Consider the following 18,184-nt stretch of genomic DNA (forward strand, 5'->3'; position numbering starts at 1 on the left):
CCAGCAGGGAGGCTGCGGGGCTGGCCCAGCTCACCAGCGCCCACAGGGGCCTCCCGACCTCGAGCCTGCTGGGACTTTCCCAAGGTCGACTGAAAGGTCCAAAGTTGTCTCCCTCCCCTTCTGGAGGTGGGAGGCTGGGGCTGAGACTTTGCTTCTACCTGTGGGAGGGGTGAGGTGGAGCCACTGTGGCCTCAAAGGGCACCCCGGGCAGGAGGGTCAGCAGACGAGGCCGGCCCACCTCGCAGGCAGGAGCCTGGGGCCTGGAGCAGAGCCAGGGAAGCAGGAGCCACAGACATCACTAACAGCCCCTCCTCATCCCACACCCTGGACAGAGAACCTGCCCCCAGCCCCAGAAAGACCAGGAGGAAAAAAGGAAAGACAGGGGAGCAGGAGGTGAGGGGGAGACCCTAGCTCTGCCACCTGCTGGTTCAGAGATAACCGTGGAAAGTGCTGGTTCCCACCGAACCCCAACCCTGCCTTGCTCCGCTGACGCGCACTCCAAGGGAGACCCGCACTCCAAGGGAGACCCGCACTCCAGAGGAGAGGACAGACCAGGCAGAGTGAACGTGGGCCCAAGCGAAAGGGGGTGGCAGACCAGGCCCCACCCCGCTACAGTGAAAGACAGCTGATGGGGAAGAGCCCACAGGGGCCGGGGAACCTAGAGATCCTGGACGGCTTCGGACAGATTGAAGCTGATGTGCCGGTCCCTGGGCCCAGAAGAGGCGCCAGCCCTCTTGTTTTCATCTGTTTAGCAAATACAGAGAGTCAGGCTCTGGCCTAGGTGCTAGGGCCATCCGGGACTGCGATGGGTGGGCCAGAAGGAACACACCAGCCCACGACACCAGTGCACACACGCGTGCACACACAGGTTAGACCAAAGCACCCTCAGACCCAGGGGGAAGCTGAGGTTGTTCCAGTGTCCTCCTCCATCAGTGGGGGAAGGCGGTCTGTGGGAGGGCTTCCCCGTATTTTAGAGGAGCAGGGTTTTTTTCTTTTATTTTAATAAGGGAAACAGATCTGAGAGGTACAGGCTGTATTTCCTGTTCTCACCATCTATCCCTCCTGCCCTGCAGACCGTGGGAGAGAGGGACCTGGGCTCTCGCCACCAGGGGGCGCACCGGAGCTGCAGCCTCCTGGTCCTTCAACTCAAACTTTTCCAGACTCCAAGAGTTGACTCCCTGCCACGCCCCCTACCCCCACCGCCCCATATCATGCCAAGGTTTTGTGGAGAACTCAGAAATTCTTGACTGCGCTTTTTGAGGCAAAACTGCCCACAGTTGCCCTCAGGTGATGGTCTATGTGACCTCCTGGGTGAGTCTACACACACTCCAGTTTGTCTACTTTCCCTACCCATCTCCCAGACCTACAGCACCAAGCAGATCAATTTGCAGCTGAGCCAGGAAGACGGTCAGACCATCGAGTGAATTTTCATCGACCCCGAGGCCTTCACAGGTAATTCCATCCAAGGCCCCTCCTGGACCTGGCTGTGTGGGCGGGGCCAGACCAAGACCACGCCCCTCCCGTGTCACTCAAGGTGAAAACGCCTGTAAACCATATGTCAACATTTATATCACTCATTCGTGTCCCACTGTTTGCGACCCCATGGACTGTAGTCCAGCAGGCTCCTCTGCCCATGGGGATTCTCCAGGCAAGAATCTTCGTGTGGGTTGTTCTGCTGTCCTCCAGGAGATCTTCCCAACCCAGGGATCGAACCCAGGTGGATTCTTTACCATCTGACCCATCAGGGAAGCCAACAGTAACAGTAAACCATAAAATGCATGTAATTTAAAGGCCCAGGAAAGCTGATCTTCCTCACTGATAATGACTCCGGTTTTGGCAGGAGGGGCATCGAGCATCCATCTCTGCAGAGTGGTGCTCCTGTGGGTACAGGCTGGCTGCCCTGCAGCTGGGTCCCATGGGCTGCCCGCCCCCAGTCCCTGTGCCCACCCCAGCCTGCTGCCTGCAGAAAACGGAGAGTGAAAGACCCCATCTTCCCCATGGCCCACTACAACTGAGTGTCCACCCTGCCATTTCCTGGGGACCCCCTGCTCCTATGTGCCCTCCTCTGACTGAGCTGAAGGATCGCTGCTAGCCATGTGGAGTCTTATCAGCTGTCTTCTGATGCTGAGGTCAAGAGTACGTGCTTTGGGAAACACCCTCGGGGGCTATGTGAGGAAAGCTGGGGAAATAAAGAGACAGAGCTGGAACCCGGGAGTGGTCGGGGCTGGCATGTGGGCAGAGTGCCCTAGTGGAATCAGCATGCACGAGGCACTGGCTTGCTCGTCCTGGCACTCCCCTGACTTCAGCAAAGTGTTGTCAACTCCCATCACTTCTGAAGCCCTAAGGACTCTGTTTCTTCTGTCCCCAGCTAGACAAGGCCCTGGCCCTCCAGGCCTGGGCCTCCCTTCCCTTTTACAAGTTCCCTGCAGCCTCTTGAAGGAGGGGAGTCAAGAGAGAAGTGAAGAGTGGCGGCCAGTGCTCTCTCAAAAGAAGGGAGGCAGCCCACTCCACCTGGCATCTGCCTGCTTTCTGGGGGCTGTAGGCACCAAACATTTTATGAGTTTTACTCTCTTTTTTTCATTGTCAAGAGCTCCTCATAGCATCACGAATAAGCAAGAGTCACTATTCCCCTATGTATAGGTTGGGCAAACTGGGGCCTAGAGTAAGAGGGGCTTGCCAGAACAATGATGGATAAATAAGGTTTGGAGTTCAGAATTCCCAACTCTGACCCAATCTTAGACATTCTAAGAAAGTTCTATGGCTTGGAAAATGACACCTCTTCCTTCTCTTCTCAAAGGCCAGGGAATCCGCACTGGTCTCAAGGGATGGTTAAGACAAAGAAGAGGAAGGGCAGGAAGTAGGGAAGCTGAGAGGAGACCCTGACCAGCCTCCCTGGCCCCAGTTAGGAAACAAGGTGGCTAGCTGGTCTTTGGGGCAGAGGCGTGGGGGAGGTTTCGGTAAGGCCATGCTTTGAGAGTATGGCTGGAGCTTGAGCCCTGAGATCTACTGGTGATAGGACACAAGAACATTTGTGTTTCCTGAACCTGTGTCTTCATCTGTTATGGGCACAGATATCGGTTCCTATTTACCTTCATCACAGGATCAAAGGTGCCGGTGAAGATTTAAAATGTTACAATGTCACATAAACACCTGACAACGGGACATTGTTGTGGAGGGAAGAGACCCCGGAAATAGCCAGGGTTGCTGGCTTTCGGGATCGCTCATCAGCAGGTTCATTGCATTTACTCCAGAGCGTGTGTGTGCGCGCTGCACGCACTGCTGTGCATTTGGAGCAGCAGGTAATTCGATGATGGAGCGACCACCGCTGGTTCCTGTAACAGTCTTACAAGCTCAGCCACCTGGGGTGAATGCCTCACCTTCTCTGACTGCCTCCGAAGGTGGAGAGGAGCTCTGCAGCTCCTGGCAGAAGTAAGCAAAGATAAACAACCGCTACCATTTCTGGAGGGCTACTTTGTCTAGAGCCTGACACCGACTATCTCGATCAATCCCCAAGGCAACGTGAAGATATGGGTTCTACAGCATAGGATGGTCAGTACCAAGGAAACAGCGTCAGGGAGGTTAGGAGAAAGTCCAGGATTGCGCAGCCCCACCGTGGATGGAGTCGGGATTTCTAACAAGATCCTGCTCCCTCAACGACTCGGAGCGGCCCTTCTCGGAGCTAGCCTCGGGAAACGGACAGGACGCACTTGGCTAAACCGGACGGGAGGCAGGCAGGAACAAGGACCGGGGCAGGAACAGAAACCCGACCTCACGCCGCGCAGCCGCCAAACCTGAACGCCTCCGCGCAGGAAGAAGGCGTCTCGGGATATCCGCCCCCTACCCGCCCTACGCGCCAACGTTCCGCTGTGCTCTTAGCAACCGGAAGTGGTGGGACCCAAGGCGGAGGGACCTGATGGAGCGAAGCCACGCCGTGAGGCGGTGACGGTGTTAGCAGAGAGGGTGAATAAGTTCGACGCGTGAGTGGCGCGTGGCCGCCCGCCTGGCCCCTTCCCCCAATCTGTTCTTTGCGCCCACCCCCTCCCGCAGTGCGGGCGGCGCAAACTGAGGCACAGGCCACGCTCTCTGACTTGGGCAGCGGGCTGGGCGGCCAGCGGAGATGAGGAGCTTAGGGACGAGGGATGCGGGGGTCTCGGGCTCCCCAGGGTCGCACGGACCCAGGGCGAAGTGCGGTGTCCGGGGGTCAGGAGGTGGCCGTGCGGCCCGGAAGGAGGTTTTCGGACGCCCAGCCCGGGTGCGGGTTACCCGCGGCGTGGAGTGGCAGAGACCTCGGCGGTTTGGGTGTTTGCGCAGCCTGGCCGCCCTGCCACTGAATCCAGCTTTTTTCACACACCCTTCTGGCTTAGGCAGGTCACCTCTCCTCTGAGTCTCTTTTCTCATTTGCAAAGTAGGGACCATAACAGAGCCCATGTCAGAGAGTTGCGAGGATGCAGTGAGGTAATGTGGCTGCCTCGTTTAGCCCAGCGGCTGGGCTGTTAGGAAAATTTCATCATCTTCTGAGTATCCTTCCCCTCCTTTCCCCCTCTTCCAACATTCTCTCCCAGATCTCAGTTTCTTGCCCAACGGGTGAATCTTATCTATTGTTTGAGTCCTAGTTCCAGCATCAGTTTGCAGGTGCAAAGCATAATATTTTTGCACATTTCCCTCCAGCGATTCTACCTGGAGGTAGATTTTTGTTCTTGGCTCTCTTCTAGTAGTCTAGCAGTAAATCTATCTTCTCTTCCGAAGACCTAGACTTCCAGTCTCAGACCCACCAGTTACCAGTTATTTGACAGCAGGAAATTTACCCAGTCTCTAAACCCAAACCGAATTAGTGATTAGTGTCTTGCTGCTGCACTGGGTGTGGTGAGGCTGAAATCACAGTCACCAATGCTTAAAGGTACTTTGTAACTTGTTAAATAGTGAGATATACGTGTAAAATGGAATCACTTTTAGTTTAGTTTGTGACCCACTGGTGCTGAGGAGAACTTGGAGTTTTTCCAGGTCAGTGAGTGCGGGTGTGCAGATTCAGAGATCCTGGATTCCAGCACTCTTGGCAGCTCTTCAGGAACGTTTCCTGGTTGCTGAGAGGGCTCTACTACTTGAAAAAAGTCTTTGGGAGTTTGCTTCTGTGGCCTACTGTGTAGCTGAGCTCAGCCCTATACTGACTACCACCGCCCCACCCCCCGTCATCAGGGACTTTCCTGGTGGATCACTGGTAAAGGATCCACCTGCCAGTGCAGGAGACGCAGGTTCGATCCCTGGGTCAAGGAGATCCCCTGGAGAAGGAAATGGCAACCCACTCCAGTATGCTTGCCTGGTAAATCCCATGGACAGAGGAGCCTAGCAGGCTATAGTCCAGGGGGTTGCAAGAGTCGGACACAACTTAGTGACTGAACAACAAAAACCCCATCCTAAACCCTGCAACTCTTAGCTCCAGATTGAAGTCCTGCCACAATGGAGCTTTCTGCCAACCCTATACTCCTTTCTCCACCAAACCGAAGAAATCAAAATTTCATCTTAAGATACTTCATGGGTCATCTGGCCCAGTCCTACGCAAATCATTTCTTATTTCTTGGTCTGCGACAAGCTAATTTGAGAATGGCAGTAATGGCTTCCATAGGCACTTTGCTGCTTTTCACATATTAACTGATTCGAACAACCCTGTAAGGGGGATCTTGTTACTTTGTTTTACAAATAAGGAAAATGAGACTCTCTGAGATGAAATAAGTTGCCCACAACAGGAAGGGCCACATATGGTGAGATTCATACCCAGGTTGTTTAATGTTGGTTAAAGTACACCTTGACAAAATTTAACCTGGATTCTTTTTTTTTTTTTTTTGGCTGTGCCTTGTGGCTCGTGGGATCTTAGTTCCCTGACCAAAGTTTGAACTCAAGCCCCCTACATTGAAAGTGTGAGATCTTAACCACTGAACCATCTGGGAAGTCCCTAACCTGGGTCATTTTTAATTAGTTCCAATTATTAACTATTCATTATACTGAGCCAGATTTTTTTAAACATCTGTCTTCTAGCTATTCATGAGAAAAAGAGTAAACTTTCGTTAGAAATTAGCAACTGAAGAAAGCACTCCAGCCCTTAGGGTTTTTGTGTTTTTTTTTTTTTTTAATGCAAAAATGTGCAGTTTTTAGACCACAGGTTTCTTGTTTGGTCTCTATACTCTTCACCACGTGGCTCCTAAGGACATGTGGACTTGTTTCGGTTTGCCAGAGTCCTACAAATCCAGTGCCTGGACTTGTCTAGTCTAATCTGATGGGTTCAGATTACAGAGGAGTGCTAGTCTCCTTTTCTGTGTGGCCTTCTTATTTAACCTAACCCCCTCACACACCCCCTCCTTCCCCCGCCTCCCTCCACCATCAAGTCAGTAGGTATCATTGCTATCGATCCTATTCATATGTAAAACAGTTAAGATGCTTTCTAAGTACTGCACTCCCTACTGGGTTGAACTTGGTTTTCAAATCCAGGTGCCAGATATTATTTTGCCCTTGTTCTCCTTTTGTTAGCTTTGGCCTATTCTTACCTAATATCTGAACCACTTCTTTGGCACTTATTATTCTGCCTTGTATTACCTTGATTTTAGAAATCCATGTGTTAAACATGTTTGTTTTCTGCCCGCATTTCCTGATACTGGACATGTGAAGGTGGATTAGCCCAATTTCCTACCTGGAATGAATTGTCCAGTCAGAGTATGAGGACATACCTGGGCAGAAGCTTGGTGAGCTGATCAGGCGCCACTCAGCATGGATAGCCTCAGATGCTCATTGCCTGCCTGAGTCTAAGGAGCAATGATATTTCCACCTGGATAGTATCTTTGCTCAAATCCAGCATCCAGCTGGGAAAAGTAGCCTCTGAAGATAGGATGCAAATAACTTGCCTTAAGTGTTGTCCTGGAGAGCAGAGATTGCTTAGCTCTACGCTCAAGAAATAACAGCATTAGATGAAGGTCTGTTAGGGTTTCTAGTTACTGTTTTAGAAGGGAGTCGGGAGCTGGGGACCAGGGGTCACAATAGCATTGTTTATTCTCTGACATAATTATTGTTGTTATTATTTTTCTGTTTCCCAGTAGTGGTTAGCACCAAAAGCACTAAAAAGAAAGGAACTTACATGCTTTGCTTGGAGCTAGCAAAATGTGAGGGGTTAGAGCAACTGTGCCCTTTTCAACCAAGGTTGAAGGGAAAGGTCTCCAGATGGTATAGCGGGAAGTTGAGGGCTGAGAAGAGAGAAATGGTTTGAGTCCCTGGGGGTATGCCCTAAAGAAGAGAATTAGGAGCTGTCTTGGCCCTGCTGCTGCTACTGCTGCCAAGTCACTTCAGTTGTATCCAACTCTGTGCGATCCCATAGACAGCAGCCCACCAGGCTCCCCCGTCCCTGGGATTCTCCAGGCAAGAACACTGGAGTGGGTTGCCATTTTCTTCTCCAATGCATAAAAGTGAAAAGTGAAAGTGAAGTCACTCAGTCGTGTCCAACTCTTCGCTACCCCATGGACTATAGCCTACCAGGCTCCTCCGTCCATGGGAGTTTCCAGGCAAGAGTACTGGAGTGGGGTGCCGTTGCCTTCTCTGGTCTTGGCCCTAAGCGGTGAAAAAAAGAAAAAAAGACTAGTGAACTATTTGTAATCAGGAGACAAAAAAACTGACAGAATAGGACAAGTGCAAACATTGATGTGGGGATGTTTAGGCGACAGGGTCCCAACTCAGCCTAGAGAGACATCAGGGAATATTTTCAAGAGAAAGCGCCCCTTAGTCTGGGTCCTAAAGGACAAGTTAAGTAGGGGAAGAGGAGCTCCTTGAGAGCCCAGGTGATGAGTGCAACGGAGGGGTGAGGCTGGGGACTGCAGGTGGGCTGGTACCACTGGACAAAAAGGAGGGAGAGGACTGTGTGTTGGGTATTCCATAGTATCTGATACACACAGTGTGCTTGTGAATGTTGTGGGACTTGGATGCAAGGACAGGTCCCTCTTCAAAAGGAAACCCTACAGACTCAAATTTCATAACGGGGAAGGAGTTACTATAAGCACCATTAGGTCTCCCAGGCATGCAGGGACGCCAAAGAGAAGGCAGCATCACGAAAAACCCCATTCTCCTCTCCACTCTGCTCATCTGCTCCATCCCCTTTGCCCCTCCTGGCCTTCTCTGCTTTTGCTTATTGTCTTTATTCCCTCATGACTGTTCTTACATGCGACTCATATGACTGACTGCCCCAGCTCCTGAATCTTGTAAGATCTTTCACAGCCTGGTTGAGAAGCTGAGGGAGGAAGCTGAGGGAGGCACCGAGGCACAGGTTGTTGGCCAGGCTGGGCTACCAGTGTCCTTCACTGTCCTGCCTTGGTCAGGGAGGGGCTGGGGCTGGGTGTGGCGCAGTGCATGACCTCTGGAGTATATCCTGCAGCCAGGGCTGTGAAATGGGCAGAGCAGGCACCCCAGCACATATGCAGTTTGTCCACTCGAAGGTTTGAATTAAGATACGTATTTTTTTTAGACATATTGCTAATTTCCTCTTAATAGACTACAGTGTAGTGTCAACATAACTTTTAAATGCACTGAGAAACCAAACAATCTGTGTGACTCCATTTCTTGTGACACTTGCTTTATTGCTGTGATGTGGAATCAAACCCACAATAGCTCCGAGGTATTCCTGTGTCTGAATTACTTCTAGTACCTGTCCTGAGAATTGCCAAATTCCGTGTGACTGGGTAGGGCCAGGAAAGTGATTTCAGAAAAGATCCGTAAGTTGATGGTCCAGCTCTAAACTAAACAGCATTCTTACTATCTTTGTGAATTCACCTTCCATTTATCTTTTTGTCTAGATCAGTGAATTTTGGGTTCACTGACACTCTTAGTATTTTGTTTTGGACGGTGACAGTATATGCTCAGAGACAGATTTTCTTTGCCAGTAGTTTATTTAACACGGGCCCACTGTGGGAGTTACAGTAATTTCGTAAGCCAGTAGCATCTGATGTCTCTTTTTAGCTAGTAAAGAAATAACGTAAGATACTCCAAACCAGTGATAGATTACTCACAGTATTGTTCCAGGCATAGGGAGATGAAGGGAATAAAGTCCAAATTTAGTTCCAGGTGTACCTTTACATGAATTGGCACTGGGTGAGAGAGCTTTGCCAATCAGGAACTGAAGTCCAGCTGCCAGCTCAAAAATAAAAGTCAGTTGTTGCTAGAAAACTCCAGTACTGGTGGATGGGCAGGCTGATCTTTGCAGGCCCGCTAAACATTTTGCCTCCACTGCTAAAGGAGTCAGCTTTACCACAGCAGAGCGAATGTCCCTTCTCTTCAGAGACTGCTGCAGGGTTTAACACCACTGCCCACCAAAGAGTCGCCTTGGTCACTGCAGGAGCGAGAGGCTCAAGATCTTCAGAGAGCAAGATCAGCAAAAGACAGCTTTGTTCAATTGGAAACTCGGATATTCCTCACACTACACTCAGTATTTGTGGTCTAAATGTCCTTACCATGCTTCCTTCTTTATCTGTTTTTATTGATGAGCCCCCAGCAGGAGCCACTCGGCTAACTCAGCGGCTAGTGTTTATGAATGACTACACATACTATCCTGATACACTTCATTCATGCAAGCTGGATTTAGGAAAGGCAGAGGAACCAGAGATCAAATTGACAACATCTGTTGGATCATCAAAAAAGCGAAAGAATTCCAGAAAAACATCTACTTCTGCTTTATTGACTATACTAAAGCCTTTGACTTGTGATCACAACCAACCATGGAAAATTATTCAAGAGATGGGAATACCAGGCCACCTTACCTGCCTCCTGAGAAACCTGTATGCAGGTCAAGAAGCAACAGTTAGAACCGGACATGGAACAACAGACTGGTTCCAAATAGGGAAAGGAGTACGTCGAGGCTGTGTATTGTCACTCTGCTTATTTAACTTCTACGCAGAGTACATCCTGCAAAATGCTGGGCTGGAAGAAGCACAAGCTGGAGTCAGAGATTGCCGGGAGAAATATCAATAACCTCATATATGCAGATGATACCACCCTTATGGAAGAAAGCAAAAAACTAAAGAGCATCTTGATAAAAGTGAAAGAGGAGAGTGTAAAAGCTGGTTTAAAACTCAACATTAAATAAACGAAGATTATGGCATTCAGTGTCATGGCAGAGACATGGGGAACAATGGAAACAGTGACAGACTTTATTTTCTTGGGCTCCAAAATCACTGCAGATAGTGACTGTAGCCATGAAATTAAAAGATGTTTGCTGCTTGGAAGAAAAGTTATGACCAACCTAGACAGCATATTAAAAAGGAGACTTTTTAATATGAGACTTACTTTGCCAACAAAGGTCCGTCTAGTCAAGGCTATGGTTTTTCCAGTAGTCATGTATGGATGTGAGAGTTGGACTGTGAAGAAAGCTGAGCACTGAAGAATTGATGCTTTTGAACTGTGGTGTTGGAGAAGACTCGTGAGAGTCCCTTGGGCTGCAAAGAGATCCAGCCAGTCAATCCTGAAGGAAATCAATCCTGAAGGAAATCAATCCTGAATATTCATTGGAAGGACTGATGCTGAAGTTGAACCTCCAATACTTTGGCCACCTGATGTGAAAAACTGACTCATTGGAAAAGACCCTGATGCTGGGAAAGATTGAAGGCAGGAAGAGAAGGGGACGACAGAGGATGAGATGGTTTGATGGCATCACCAAGTTGATGGACATGAGTTTGAATAAGCTCTGGGAGTTGGTGATGGACAGGGAATCCTGGCTTGCTGCAGTCCATGGGGTTGCAAAGAGTTGGACATGACTGAGCAACTGAACTGAACTGACACATCATTCTTATCTCAAAACAGTATCTTCACTTAAGTCACAAATAAGTGAGTTTGAAGTCGTAGCAAACCAGAACCCAACACTGAGGGTAGTTTCACTGCTCCTGAAAGGGTAGCCCCTGATGTACTTTTGACTAAACTTATAAGGCAAGAAGACATTTCTTCCGTCCTTTCATCTTTTTTTTCATTTAACATCAATCCAGCAACTTGTCATTGTTGCTGAGGATACAAAGGTTAATAAGACACCAGTCTAGGACCCCCTCTATGTAGTAGAAGAAACAGGTGTGGGAGGAATGGTGCCTTAGGCTAAGGGGTGGTGTTTGCACGTAGCACAGATATGGGAATCTGGGTTGCTCTGGTAGGTGGGGAGAGGGAAAGAGGATGCCAGTTGACAGGAGTTGAGTTGTAGAGGATCTTACGTTTCCTTGTATTATATCCCGCGTGGTGGGTAGGGAAGGGCACAGTGGAGAGTTCTAAGCTTGGAAATTAAATGATTAGCATAGCAGTGGGAAACAGGCAGGAAAGATGGTTAGAAGTGACAGGATAGAAAGGGAAGTTTCTCAAGTTCATTTGAAATGCCAAAACAGTTCTATAATCCAGACATTCTCATTATTGACTATTTTTTGGCATAGAAAACAGTCCCTTACCCTGTTTACCTCTTGCTTCTTTGTGTGTTGAATGCCCTCTTTTCTCCCATTTTTTTCTCTCAGGGACAATTCACGCTTTTGAAATACAGAAATCACCTTGTGAGAGTACACAAGCTGGCAGTAATCCTTTCCTGTATGTGCGTGTTTGTCCGAAGCGGATGGGAGGTCTCCGGCTGGCCCCTCCGTCTGCTCAGCAAAGGGACGTCCCTGAGCTGCGTGCTCCCCTTTTGCACTCATTCCTGAAGGACAGATTCCTCTAGACACCCTCCAGCGTTGCTGACTTTATAAAGCGGAATAAATGGAACACGTGACTTTGTAATAGACAGACCTTTTTTTTTACAGGGTTCTGTGGGGGGAGTTCAGCCTTTGGTCTTGCTGTGTGCTGTCCAGGTACCTCCCGGGCACTCTGTCATGCTCGCCTCTGCTGTACAAAGGGCGTCGTGACCACGTGTACAAGCCAGAGCTTGGACTGAGAGTGAGCAGTATTATGAATGCCTATGCATCCAGGAAAAGCGTTTTGTTGGAGAGTCCCAGAATAGCTATAAACGCTCTCTTCTAGATCTGCCATTAAATTACTGGGACGTTTTGTTCATTTCACACCCCTTGTCCCCTAAGACCACCCTTTCGGATCGTGTGTTACTGATGGTGTAGTCTCCTGCCTTACGCCTTCTAGCCTTCCCTCCTGTGGGACTCTTTCCTATTAGGCACTGCTGCACTTAGAATTGTAACCATTGGGCCACCCAGGTCTCACTGAGGCAGCTTAGAAGGTATGATTGTAAATTAAACTGCACCAAACTGCAGTTTGATGAGGAGCAAGGTTATACTAGAGGTTCCAAGGGCAGGATTTGGAGCTGAGGGCTATTTCTGACCCAGGTTCCTAGACGGGTAGGACCTGTTGTGTCCAGCCTGTTGCTGTGGGTTCTTGCATCCCCCTCGTGGAGGAGGGGAAGCAGAAGTTGGCTGCTGCCAGGTGTTGACATGGTCAGTTCTATGATCTCGAAACTGGGACATCTGGAGAAAAGGTGACCGTGATGGGCAGCTTTCTTTGCATGACTCTGCCTGTCTGCAGTGGTGGAGAAACCTGCCGTCAGTCCTCATCACCTGGTAAAAGTGTTAGCTGGTGTGTACTGATCCAGGAAGCCCATCGCAGACCTTGTGGGCTGCTGCAGACAGGCTCTAAAAATGACCAGGCACATGCCAGAGAAGCTGGGTGATCTGACTCCAGAAGGACTGAAGTCAGGGAGGTCAGGGAGCACCCAGGGTTGGAATAAGTACTGAGGACCAGTCCTCGGCAGCCTCCAAGGAGGACCATCGAACTTGGCTCTTGTGAGCACAGATTGCAGTACCTTAAATTAAAGCCTCCCCTAAAACCTGTACTTGCAGGCCGGGGGCCTTGGCCACCTGGTCTCAGAAAATCATAGAAGAGTAACAGGCATTTCCTTCTGGTATTGATATTACTCTTCCTACTTTCCAGCTTCTGAACACTCTCATTACCGCTGACTTGGGGTGCTTATTCCTAAAAACAGAGGCGTATAGGGGCCAAATAATCACAATGGTGTGATCACTGACCTAGAGCCAGATATTCTGGAATGTGAAGTCAAGTGGGCCTTAGAAAGCATCACTACGAACAAAGCTAGTGGAGGTGATGGAATTCCAGTTGAACTATTCCAAATCCTGAAGGATGATGCTGTGAAAGTGCTGCACTCAATATGCCAGCAAATTTGGAAAACTCAGCAATGGCCACAGGACTGGAAAAGGTCAGTTTTCATTCCAATCCCAAAGAAAGGCAATGCCAGAGAATGCTCAAACTACCACACAATTGCACTCATCTCACACGCTAGTAAAGTCATGCTCAAAATTCTCCAAGCCAGGCTTCAGCAATATGTGAACCATGAACTTCCTGATGTTCAAACTGGTTTTAAAAAAGGCAGAGGAACCAGAGATCAAATTGCCAACATCCGCTAGATCATAGAAAAAGCAAGAGAGTTCCAGAAAAACATCTACTTCTGCTTTATTGACTATGCCAAAGCCTTTGACTGTGTGGATCACAATAAACTGTGGAAAATTCTGAAAGAGATGGGAATACCAGACCGCCTGATTTGCCTCTTGAGAAATTTGTATGCAGGTCAGGAAGCAACAGTTAGAACTGGACATGGAACAACAGACTGGTTCCAAATAGGAAAAGGAGTTCGTCAAGGCTGTATATTGTCACCCTGTTTATTTAACTTCTGTGCAGAGTACATCATGAGAAACGCTGGACTGGAAGAAACAAACTGGAATCAAGATTGCCGGGAGAAATATCAATAACCTCAGATATGCAGATGACACCACCCTTATGGCAGAAAGTGAAGAGGAACTCAAGGGACTCTTGATGAAAGTGAAAGTGGAGAGTGAAAAAGTTGGCTTAAAGCTCAACAGTCAGAAAACGAAGATCATGGCATCCGGTCCCACCACTTCATGGGAAATAGATGGGGAAACAGTGGAAACAGTGTCAGAATTTATTTTTCTGGGCTCCAAAATCACTACAGATGGTGACTGCAGCCATAAAATTAAAAGACGCTTCCTCCTTGGAAGGAAAGTTATGACCAACCTAGATAGCATATTATAAAGCAGAGACATTACTTTTCCAACAAAGGTTTGTCTAGTCAAGGCTATGGTTTTTCCAGTGGTCATGTATGGATGTGAGAGTTGGACTGTGAAGAAGGCTGAGCGCTGAAGAATTGATGCTTTTGAACTGTGGTGTTGGAGAAGACTCTTGAGAGTCCCTTGGACTGCAAGGAGATCCAACCAGTCCATTCTGAAGGAGATCAGCCCTGGGATTTCTTTGGAAGGAATGATGCTAAAGCTGAAACTCCAGTACTTTGGCCACCTCATGCGAAGAGTTGACTCATTGGAAAAGACTCTGATGCTGGGAGGGATTGGGGGCGGGAGGAGAAGGGGACGACAGAGGATGAGATGGCTGGATGGCATCACTTACTCGATGGACGTGAGTCTGAGTGAGCTCCGGGAGTTGGTGATGGACAGGGAGGCCTGGCGTGCTGCGATTCATGGGGTCGCAAGGAGTCAGACACAACTGAGCAACTGATCTGATCTGATCTGATAGGGGCCAAAAGGGGGGTGCTTCCATTGCAGGTGAAGTTAGAGAAGGTCTAGCAGTGATTTAAACTCCAGGAGTATGAAGAATAAACTCTAGAGCCCAGACAGTTGTGAAGGGCTCAGATAAATACAGGAGCAGTGTTGGCCCAAGCAGGGGACAGGCTGCCTCCTGAGTTTAGACCCCAGGGAGGTCTTTACTTTTGCCTAAACTCAGATTTGCCATGAAAATTCCAAAGAGAGCAGACGTTTGGATTTGCCCTCTGGGCATCTGCCTGACTCTCAGCATGTGCGTGTGAGTGCATATGTGTGTAACATGTTCGTGAGTGAAGGTTTTGTTAGGTCGAGTGCTTAATTGTCCATATTTGTGGGGTTTTTTTGGGAGGGGGGCTCTCGTTTTGATTTCTTAGTCTCTTGTGTTTTCTAGAGCTGCTCATGTCACTCCCCACCCCCCACCTTCCTCTTTGTCTTTGCAGTATTTGAAAGTTACTTTTCCCCATCAAAAATATGCTGGCTAGAACAAGAGTTATTTCTGCTAGGCAGCGTCTTACCCTAGAACTCTCCAGATCTTCTGCCTAACGGCTTTAAATCAGAGATCGAAGAGTCAGTTTCTCCAAACCACCTGTTTTCCACACTAGCTTGTGACATCTTTTCAATTCCTAATGACGCCAGGGCCCCCCGTGACACCGGGACACAGTTGTGGTTATGGTGTCTCCTGCTCCGGGGGAAAGGAAGACGGATGCGCCCGGGCCAACCTAGCAGATGCGTGAGGTGGCTGCCGCAGGTGGGGCGTCCGCTGTGCCCAGGCGGGCTGCTCCCGGGACCCCCAGAGACTGGCCACACGCCTCGCCAGTGCTCTTCTCCTCTTACCCTCCCATCCGTGTGTGTGTGTGTGCCCTGTGACATTGGCAGTGGCAACTTTCCACCCAGAGAGACGCGTGTGGTCCATGATGCTCCAAGAATGAATTTCCAAGTCTTTGCCAGTGGAGGAGCAGAGGCTGTGACAAGAGTGATTTAGTGTTGCACTTTCAGAGCGACTGTCTCCTGCAGTAATAAATGGAAAATATCAGCAAGAACCTGGTTGTGGACTCTAATACAATGGAGAAAGGGGGTACTAGTAGTGTTTTGCTTCCTGCTTCTGCCCTTCAGCACGTGAGCCTTTAAGTGCATTCCAGAAGAAAGTATGTGGAAGAGTCTAGACACCGCCAGTATCATTTACATGAATGTAATGTCAGAAAACTGTTCTCTAATTGATATTGAAAGTGAAGTTGCTCAGTCTTGTCTAACTCTTTGCGACCCTGTGGACGGTAGCCTGCCAAGCTCCTCTGTCCATAGGATTTTCAAGGCAAGAGTACTGGAGTGGGTTGCCATATCCTTCTCCAGGGGATCTTCCCAACCCAGAGATTGAACCCAGGTCTCCTACATTGTAGGCAGACTCTTGATACTAATCACTGCCAAAACAATTTATATTTTTAATACCAAAATAATTTTAATTCTGAATTTGGAATGAGGAATGTCAGAATTCAAAGATTTAGATTTGGAAGTAAGAAACCACCCCAGGCCCTAGCCTGGAATGTTTGATTTAGCGCAATGGTGGACATGTGGGGCATTCCACTGACCATTGCCCATGTGAAATACCAGGGGAGAATGAAACTTAATGTAGAGCCTTACAGAAGATTTGAAACAGTGTAGATTTGAGACTGCATTTCAATAGACAGAAATGTCATTTGTGTCCATCAGTCACGATCCAAGTGGAGACACAAACCAGGCAAGTTATTTTAAAAATGTGATCGAATTGTTGACTCAGCCACTAACAAGGCCTAAAGGAGACAAAACCAAGGAGGCGGTGACTCCAGGGCGGGGCTCCTCAGGGTGGATGCCCCTCACCTAGTGCTGGTGTCTGAGGGCGGAAGGAAGCTGGCCTGAACTTGTTCAGCTTGGGGAACACACTACTGCCACTGAGATGAGGCCAGAGCTCGTCTCCTCCAGCGCTCAAGTGCACCCAGCTGGAGAAATCCAATGGTCAGCCAGCTGCCTAAGTAGGAATCTCTGCTCAGGGAACTAAGATCCTACAAGCTGCAGGGTGCTGCCAAAAGAATGAGGAGGAGAAGAAAAGTAAAGACTCCCTTCTAATGAGGGAACGTGTGGAAAATAAAGAATAGTAACTGTTAGTGGAGAAACCTGACAGAGACCCTCTTCACCAAGTGATCCAGGGTCATGGCACCCCTGGGTCATGTTGACGCCATATGTGCTAATGAGTGTCGAGGACACTTCATCTCTGATGTCTTTCCCCCCAAATTCATAACCTGGCTACTCATGAGAAAACATCAGACAAATCCACACTGAGAGACAGCCCACACAATACCAAAATACTTTACCAGTACTATTCCAAAGTGTAAGCATCATGAAAGAAAAGAAAAGATCCAGAAACAGTCAGATTGAAGGAGAGGAAGGAGATACGATGACTGATTAATGTGGAATCCTGGACAAGAAAAAAGACACCAATGGAAAATGTGGGGAAATCTGAAGAAAGCCTGAAGTTTTATAAAGAGTAATGTATCAGGGAGGGCTTCCCAGGTGGCATTAGTGGTAAAGAGCCCACCTGCCAATGCAGGAGATGTAAGAGAAGGGGGTTTGATCCCTGGGTCAGGAAGAGCCCCTGGAAGAGGGCATGGCAGTGTACTCCAATATTCTTGTCTGGAGAATCCTATGGACAGAAGAGCCAGGTGGGCTACAGTCCATAGGGTTGCAAAGAGTTAGACATGGCTGAAGCGACTTAGCACACTCACAGTGTATCAGGGAATTCCCTGGGGGTCCAGATGTTAGAACTCTGTGCTTCCACTGCAGGAGGCACGTGTTCAATCCCTGGTAGGGGAACTAAGATTTCATGTGCCACATGCATGCCCCCGCTCCTAAAGCAGTGTACTAATGCTCACTTCTTAGTTCTGATCAGTGTACCATGGTTATATTAGGGGAAGCCGGGTGAAGGGTATACGGGAACTTTATGTACTATTTCTGCAACTCTTGCATAAATCTAAAATTATTTCAAAATAAGAAGCCCAAGAAGTTTCTCGAGGGGCGATGCTTGGTTTGAACACCCAGATCTTGCTCTCTGGCGGTGCCCGGGTTCCTGCTCCCCAGAGCAGGCTCCAGCAGCTCCAGCAGTGCCAGCACGGGGGAACGCCCGCAGGCCTGTTACTCAGGGAAACTGCCTGTTTTCCACGCACCAGCCTCCACCTTCCCCAGTGCCTGTCCTAAGTCAGCACCCAGGCTGCAATTGCTGTAGGTTTCCAGCCTGACAGCAAATCAACGTAAGCCCCACTTGACACAAGGGAAACATTTCCATGAGCTCAGATTTTAAAAAATGCTTATAAAGCCGAACAGGACCACCCCCCACCCTAACCACAGTGGGAGGGGAGGAACAGGAAGACCCAAAGGAGCAGAAGGTAAAGAAAGGGGCCCCAGAGAGCAGGTGTGGTTCCTGAAGGGCCAGCAGAAAGAAGACAAGGTGGGAGCCCCAGGAGTGGAAGGCAGAGCCCTTCCCATCAAGGAGCCTCACAGGTTCCCCCCACCAGCCCTGCAAGGGCTCTGGGTGGGCCACACAAGGCAGGGGGCTGGAGGCCAAAAGGAAGGGGGCACCCCACTGG

General features: G+C 49.1%; 1 long non-coding RNA gene across 1 annotated transcript; it reads left to right on the top strand.

Moving 5' to 3' along the window:
- The first annotated feature begins 2,549 nt into the window (after positions 1 to 2,549).
- On the top strand, positions 2,550 to 11,763 carry LOC104971852 (uncharacterized). The gene is made up of 2 exons (XR_009494033.1): positions 2,550 to 3,960; positions 11,508 to 11,763. It is a non-coding gene; the product is annotated as an uncharacterized lncRNA (long non-coding RNA).
- Positions 11,764 to 18,184: the final 6,421 nt, after the last annotated feature.

The sequence above is a fragment of the Bos taurus genome, chromosome 3 (assembly GCF_002263795.3).
Source record: "Bos taurus isolate L1 Dominette 01449 registration number 42190680 breed Hereford chromosome 3, ARS-UCD2.0, whole genome shotgun sequence".
Lineage (NCBI taxonomy): Eukaryota > Metazoa > Chordata > Mammalia > Artiodactyla > Bovidae > Bos > Bos taurus.